We start from the raw sequence: 8,910 nt of genomic DNA, 5'->3' as shown, positions 1-8,910 counted from the left end.
GAGATACGAATGATCGGGTAGCCCCCGAATCGAATAATACCAAAGCAGGAATGCCGTTCACAGAGAACGACCCTGAATAAAACATATAACCATAAGCAACATATAATCAATAATAATAAAGAGATAAAAGGGAAGATACACACCTGTCACCACATCAGGAGTCGCTCGCGCCTCCTCTGCTGTCATCTGAAACGCCCTACTCTTCGCCACTGGCGCATCAGCTCGGCCCTGCCGGCCGTCTGTAATCCTCAAGGTAGCAGGGGCAGGTGCAGCCACCTTCCCTGCTGAAGCTAAACTCGGACACTGGGACTTTTTATGTCCCCTCTGATTGCACTGAAAGCAAATCAGGTCTGACGCAGCAACGACAGTAGCAGGAGCCGTACAATCCCTACTCAAATGTCCAACCCGACCGCACTTGAAGCAGCCGGAACTCCCTGCCTTGCACGCTCCCTCGTGCATCTTCCCACACCTACCACATCGACCGTAGCTCGGCTGTCCCCTGGACCTATGATCCGAAACCCTGGGCTTTTTGCCCGAACCTCCCGAACCCGAAACCGCCTCCGGTTTCCTCTTCTTCTCCATCTCGAGATCAATCTCCCTCTCCCGAGCTCTAGCAATCATATCTTCCAGCGTTTTACAGCTGGACCGGCTCACAAACTGGCGGATATCGCTCCGCAACATCTCATGATAGCGGGCCTTCTTCATTTCCTCATCAGCTACATACTGAGGAACGAGAAGAGCCCTCTCCCTGAACTTGGCGGTGATCTCCGCCACTGTCTCTGTAGTCTGGGTGAGGTCCTGAAACTCCCTAGCTAGCTGTTGCACCTCAATGACCGGTGCAAACTCCGCCCTGAACCTGGTAGAGAAATCAGCCCAGGTCATAGCGTCCAATGCTGCATCATCCCCAATAGCATGCCCGACCTCCTCCCACCAATCTCGTGCCCTGTCCTTCAGAAGACAGGACGCCAACCTGACCTTGTCCCCCTCGGGACATCTGCTAGAACGGAAAGCGTTGGCCACATCTGCCAACCATCTGGTGCTCGCTATGGGGTCCCGCGCCCCATGATAGTCCGGGGCTCCACATGCCCTGAACTCCCTGAAGGTAAGGGTGCGCGACCCCATCATGGCCGCCACCTCGGCACGGAAGGTGCCCAGTCTCTCATCCATCAACTCTAGAATCCCCTCCTTGATCGAACCGAAGATCACAGGAGTCTGCTCTATAATGATGCGCGTAATCTCCGAAGAAAGAAACTCTCGGGTCTGCTCATCCATGCGCTCATCCCCTGAGCCTGAACCTGATCCCTCCCCGGCACCTCCGCTGCCGGCTGCTGGTCTCGAACGCAAAACCACCATTCTGAAACACATCACAATCACATCAGAAAACAGAAAATATCTTGAGGGATCATTGATACTACAACTAGCTTCCTGGTCTTGTCTCAGCCTCTCTTGATTCGAGTACGGATCCTCTGCGTCCAGTAGTACGGGCCCATACTACCTTCCACATCTATCCGTACTTTCTTCAAGAACTGCCCTGACTCCACCAAGTCGCTTCTAATACTACTGATCTCTGCTACTTTCATCCTAGGCTTGCCCCAGGGAACCTCAGACTTAACTCAACTAGTCCTCAGCTGCTGCAGGTCTCCTTATAATGCTAATTAACCATCACCTGAACACCATCACATGTGACGAAGATCAGATAATTCTTCAAGTAAAAGACCCGTCCCTATAACGGTTGGACTCAAACAAGAGCTGCGCAATAGGGTCAGTTCCAGCACTCTGGGATTATTCAACCCTGATCACATGTGGTGTATCGTGTTCACCTAATGGCTAACTTCCATCACTCAGAATTCCCACAAAGCACGAAGCAGGCAGCATTCGGATAAAGGAAACATACTCAGGCAAAACTATTCTCAAAATGAGAAACTGATCTAGCATACAGTGCTAAGCTCATACTATCAGGCATAACCTAAACAGGCTATCCTACTGCTGTCTACTCAATACTAGCATGCAATACTCATAAAGCTGTAACACATAAAGCAGGCACATAAGGCATCCTCCTAGATCCTTAGTCCTATACTAGCATGCTATTCAACTGAAACTGAAACTGAACAAATAACTTGTATGGATAATTTGGGGGTACTTACTTGAGCTCGGCTGACCGCATGCACACACCTCTATCTTGTTGAAAATTCTTCCTTTCTAAGTGCTTTCAAAAATTCTTTTAGAAAACATTTTACTTTTAGAAATCTTTTTATTTCCCCTTAGTTTGAGTTCAGATACACCCGGAAGTGTATCCGAATCCCTCAAACCAGGGCTCTGATACCAACTTGAAACGACCCAAAAATTTTTATTTTAAGATAATCAAAACTGTAATCAGAGCATCATATAATAAAACCATACGTGATGTATTCCAAAACATGATAAAATACTGTGCGGAGAACTGTATCATACTACATCAGATCAAAACATCTAAATCAATCCCAGGCTAAAACTGAGGCGGTGGTGTGTGCGATGCCATCATCCCGAGCTCTTCCCTTTGCTTGCTGAAGTACCTGAAACCAAAACTGAAACTGTAAGCACGAAGCTTAGTGAGCTCCCCCAAATTACCACATACCATACAATAATATATCAAGCACATACGGGGCCTTGCCCCCTCCATCGGACCGAAGTCCGAAGCTGACTGACCGGGACCTTATCCCCTACATCGGACCGAAGTCCGAAGCTGACTGACCGGGACCTTATCCCCTACATCGGACCGAAGTCCGAAGCTGACATCGGACCGAAGTCCGAAGCTAACTGGGACCTTGTCCCCTACATCGAACCGAGGTCCGAAGCTGACATCGGACCGAAGTCCGAAGCTAACCGGGACCTTGTCCCCTACATCGAACCGAAGTCCGAAGCTGACATCGGACCGAAGTCCGAAGCTGACTGATCATAGCATAACATATCACTAACATGAACACACATAATCTTGTCTGAGCCACGAAGGCATCAAACATGCTAACTACTGCATCGGATAACATCCGGGTACTACTGCTAGCTAAACGGGCCGGCATTGTGGCCTTAGACCCGTTCCTACTGAAAGGGAACTCACCTCGTAAACTGGCGGCTGAGTGTGTGTGTCTGAAAGCTACCGGCTGCTGCTCCCGAAACTCCTCGGCTACAAGTCCATGAACACACTCAATCAAATACTAAACACTGCACTTGGGGTAAAATGACTCTTTTACCCTTGGTCAAAGTCAACTTACTAATGGGGCTGACTCGCCGAGTTGGGCCACCCAACTCGCCGAGTCCTACTCTCACATCTCAGCTCTACATGCTGCTACTCGTCGAGTGTGGCATCGACTCGACGAGTACCCTCTTGATCCAAGAACTCAGATGATCTTCATCCGACTCGCCGAGTCAGATGAACAGACTCGTCGAGTTGTTCTTAATCCTCAAGGAGATTGCCTTGGACTCGCCGAGTTGTATGAACAACTCGCCGAGTCCCTCCATTACTGAGTCTACTCTTAACTCGCTGAGTCCACTCCCTAACTCACCTCGTCCACTCGACACTGAAGAATCTGGAGAACTCGGGACTCGCGACATGACTCGTCGAGTCGTTCTTCCGACTCGCCGAGTCGCCGCCATGCAACATATTTTTACTCGATTTCTCTTGAATCCAACACATGCAAATGATAGATCTAGGTCCATTAAGCTGTTTTACCACGTAAAGTTTCCAACTTTACGTGCACAACCACATGAATGAGGGAAATAAGACTAAAATATGCATAATAAGGGTAGATCCATGGCTTATAAGCAATGTAACTCCAAAAAGACAGTGGATCTGGACTCTTCAACACCCCAACACTAAGATCCAAAGGTATTTCGGCTTAACAACACAATCGAGCAAGCATAAAGCTTGGAACAAGCATCAAATAGCCCTTAAAAGAGCTCTAATGGAAGTTTAAGCATGAAACCAGAAGAGAACTCCGAAAATACCTGAATAAGTTCACACTTGATCTTGGATCTTGGCACTAGAACTCGTTTCCTTGCTTCCTTCTTCTTCTCCTTCTTCACCCCTTCACAAAATGGAACAAGATCACATATAAGCTCACAAGAGGAAGGTTTAGGGTTTCTCACAATGCTCTCAGGGGGGAAGTGACGAGATGGAGGCTATAATGGGGTTTAAATAGTGAGCAAAACCCGGGGAGTTAGGGTTTCACCCAGACGGATGGACTCGCCGAGTCCAGGATATGGACTCGCCGAGTCGCCGGCTCCCGCGTGCTCTCAGCCGCGACCCCACTCGGCGAGTCAGGCTATGAACTCGCCGAGTTCCTCTTGCAAATCTCACAACAATTACCAATAAATTAACATACCAGGAGCGGGTCGTTACATGGTATCTCGGCATGGAGTACTGATCTCGATTGTTTCAGATCGATATGTGCGCTTTACTTCCCGGTTTTGGAAGAAATTTCATGAGGAGTTGGGCATACGATTGCATTTCAGCACCGAGTACCATCCGCAGACAGACGGACAGAGTGAGCAGATGATTCAGACACTCGAGTACATCCTTTGAGCATGTGTTATGGATTTCAGTGGGAGTTGGGACACATACCTACCCTTGGCTGAGTTGTCCTATAACAACAGCCATCACTCGAGCATCGGTATGCCTCCCTTTGAGCTTCTTTATGGGAGGAGGTGTCATACTCCCATCTGTTAGGGAGAGGTGCGGCAGAGAGTTATCGTCGGCACTGAGATAGTGCTAAAGACGACTAAGCAGATTCAGCAGGTCAGACGGAGGTTGCAAACGGCTCAGAGTCATCAGAAGAGTTACGCTGACAGACGACGATCCGAGCTTGAGTTCCAGGTTGGAGATATTATGCTTCTGAAAGTTTCCCCATGGAAAGGAGTAATCCGGTTTAGGAAGCGCGGCAAGTTGGGGCCTCGATATATTGGAGCTTTCAAGGTGATCGCCAGGGTAGGCAAGCTAGCATATCAACTGGAGCTACCTGAGGAGTTGAGCCAGATCGATAGCACCTTCCACTTGTCCCAGTTACAGAAGTGTGTGGCTGATGAGACGGCAGTAGTACCATTAGAGGACATTCAGGTGGATGTGAGCCTGAATTACATCGAAAGGACGATCGCGATCATAGATCGGAAGGTGAAGGTTTTGAGAAACAAGGAAGTGCCCATGGTTCAGGACCAGTGGCAACATCGGAAGTGTATTAGCGTCCTTTCCAGAAAATCCTATATATTCTAAATAAAAGCAGTCTTCTACCAAGACTCGACAGAGTTATGTTTTAAAGAGAAATTTTCCCTTAAATACTATCATTACCAAAATACGGTATTTGACTTTAAAGAAAGTAGGAGAATATTACTAGTAAAAATACTAGGGGAAAATAACATATGCCTCAGCAGAAATACTGTTGACTATGTAAAAAAGAAATCATAGACTCCAGGAGAGTATTGAATGAATGATACGCCTGGCTCAGTCTAACAAAAGGAAACATAGACCCCAGACGGTATCAAATGAACGATACGGCTAGCAAGGTCTAAAACAAAGAAACACAGACCCCATACAGTATCAAATGAATGAAACAGCTAGCCAGGTCCAAAACAAAGAACCACTGACCCCAGACAGTATCAAATGAACGATACGGCTAGCAAGGTCTAAAAGAAAGAAACACGGGCCCCAGACAGTATCAAATGAACGATACAGATAGCAAGGTCTAAAACAAATGGTAATCCTAAGTGGGTTATTTCAAGAATACCATGTTAATTCTCGTTACCTTAAGGCCATGAATTATAAGGTAAACATGGATATACTCATAACCATATTGATTGACACTAGAGTACTTGACGCCCTGCAAGCGTTGGAATAAATGTGACATTGGTCACCCCTTGGCTTGGTAGGCCGAGGACTGTAGCTAGCAGTCAGGATGCGGGTGTGTCAGTCCCGTATAGATCTATACACACAATGCCCACTCTCCCTCCAGGAGACTCTAGTTCCCAACTTGACGACGGGGAGATCTGTGTCTTGAAGATGCATCTCGTATTTTGAATTCTATTTTAAGTATTGGAATAACAATATAGACTCAAGAATGAACTGACTCCTGTGGAATTCTCTGAACTAGAAAGAGTGGTTAGAATCTCCTAACTATTCCTATAATAGTTACTAGTGTCTCTGATCTATGAATGACGAATGGAAGGATGCCCTTGCTACCCAAGGGAAATGAACTGGTCGATGGAAACCTTGATGTCCATATATGTATACATGATATATAACTAATGTTTAAACGACCTTTAGACGGATAACTGATACCCATCAGACCACATCCAAATGAGGAAAAGGAAATAGGGCGAACTAGCCTTCCTAAGTCCTTTAAACATTATTTATATAACTATACAAATATAGGCATGCATTTAACGAAGAAAAAGCATAGAAGGAAACTCTGATAAAACGTTGGAAAACTTTATAAACAAGAATTTATGACTCGATGTCAGTTTATAAAACACACTTTTGAAAATGATTCGATAAAATAGTTTAAGTGAAGAATACCTTTGGAAAGCCTTTAACAAGAAATTGTGACTTGATGTCATTCTATAAATCAAACTTTGAAAACTTTTGGAAAATCTTTGAAGAACCTTTGGAAAACCTTTCGAATACTTATGATAATCTAAAAGAGAAATTCATACTTTAACAAGAGTTGAAAGCGAGATTTGGAAAAAACCTTTTATTAGATGAAGCAGTTTAACATGTAAAAATCCATTTTCTATACATTTATTAATCATATGTGATTTATCTAATAATTGTATAGTTCAACTTGTATTCCCCACCTATAAAAGTAGTTAAAATCATTTAAAAGGTTGATTCAGGGGTACGAACTCACCTATAGCGGGTGGATCGGACGGAGGTGCCGGTTGGGTGTTTGGTGTCAAGTGAAGACTTGAACACACTTTATGAATCTAGTAACATATGAAGACATATGTTTTCATATAATTAGTGAGTGAAACATTAATTTAACATGCATAGACATCCTAATGTGACGAAAAACGATTTGGCCAAGTGCTAGGAGGCTATTAGGTTGCAATGAAAGAGTATAAGGCCTCACCATGGAGTTTACTCTTCTAATACTCACCTTAGGTGAGTTTACGGCTGAGGGACCATTTCCCCCATGAGTTTACGGCCGTAAAATCATGGGAGGAGTGGGTTTGAGTGCTTAAAGGTTCCTTATATCACTAGGGATAGTTCTAGGGCTTAATCCAAGGCTTGAGGGGTGTTTAGGGTTAAAAGAGGGAACTCCCTTCGAGTTTGCGTTCCTAGGACCACTCCTTAGGAGTTTACGGTCGTGAACCCCATGTTTTACGGCCGTGAACTCTTGTATACCCCTCATACTTCGATTTTGAGGTCCTTAGCTCATTCCTAAAAGTTTCTAAGTGAAGGTCCAAGGCTAAATAGGGGGTTTAGGGCTTAATTTGCATAGTTTGAGGGAGTTTACGGCCTAAGAATGTTCTTGGGTTGTAAACCCTCTTTTAAGCCCCCAAACTTAATGTTTAATTCATAAAACACTTCAATGGTAAGTTCTAAGTTAGCCTCTAAGCCTAAGGAAGGGTTTTGGGCATTTTGGCACATTTTTAGGGGTTTACGGCCTAAGAGAGTTCTTGGGTCTTAAACTCCTTGTTCATGCCCTATTTGGATGATTTTTGAGCTATATGGACATGCAATAAGCATTAAAACAATCTAGGGTAAGAGGACTGATAGTTTGGAAGCGGAAACTTGTGGTTTTTGGATGGATCGGGCCTTGAGGAGAGAGAGTAGAGAGAGAGTGACTAGGGTGGTAAAAAGGTCCAAATGATGTCTACTCACCCTTATATAGGGTTCGAGTTTGTGGCCCATTGTAAGTCTACCCGATACTGACGTTAAACAGGGCTTTTGGTCGCACCCGATTAAATGGTCGTAATTTGACTTGGTTGTATCTAAAATTTTTCAAGGGAAAATTGAGGGTGTTTCTAATTTGTTCCAACCCTTATGAAGTCATAAAAAGTCCCAATTTAATTAACCTAAGCCAAAAAGGTTAATGGACAATTTAATAAAGCGAGTTTTATTAACGGAAGATAAGGTTAAAAATGACGGGATAATTTTCGGGTTGTCACATCATCCCCCCCCCCCCCCCCCCCCCCGTTAGAGGGAGTTTTGTCCCGAAATTAGGGTTTAGGCAAGGAATTAGACATGAACAATCGGGTAGAGGTATGAGGGTACTTCCTATTCGGTTGGTCCTCGCACTCCCAAGTGAACCCTGGTTTTTGCTTGGCATTCTAACAAACCTTCACTTATGGGATGCGGATTCCGTTTTGTTCAGTTAGCGATTCCTACAAGTTCGTCTACGAAGTTAGGGTTCCCAATGATTTCTATCAAGACGAGTGGGATACAAAGAGTACCGTCAGGCAACCACTTTTCAAGTCTAAGAAGTGGATTTGATTTGGGGCGAAGCTTATGGAATTTCGAAAGTAGTCGTGGTCTGACGAGGGTTGGACCAATTTTTGTAAAGAATCTCGGATGGTCCTAAGCTCTCGGAAAGGTAGAGCTCTTCAATACTTAGAACATAGTGTACTTCTTATGGCGAGATCATCACTAGCGTGATTGCCATTTTGAAGTTCTAAAAGTTCTCTCTTACCGAGGGTGTAATTTCAAGGTTGATTCTTAGAAAACTCAGGTTATCCTTGGATTCGTGTTTCTTGTCGATTGGCTTTCAGAGGTTTTCTGGATCATCGAATGAATTGGATGTCTACGGGTATCTGTTTGCTGCAGGGTGACTATCTCAATCCTATGCAAAATGAACCTGCACTTCTGATTCTTGAGATGTTTCTAACGGAAACTCTCAGGGTTGGTGAGATAGGGTTTCAACCAGACAATTGTTTTTAGGAAGT

The sequence above is a fragment of the Lactuca sativa genome, chromosome 6 (genome assembly GCF_002870075.4).
Source record: "Lactuca sativa cultivar Salinas chromosome 6, Lsat_Salinas_v11, whole genome shotgun sequence".
NCBI classification, from domain to species: Eukaryota; Viridiplantae; Streptophyta; class Magnoliopsida; order Asterales; family Asteraceae; genus Lactuca; species Lactuca sativa.
The sequence above is the reverse complement of the archived record's forward strand: the minus strand, read 5'-3'. Positions refer to the sequence as shown.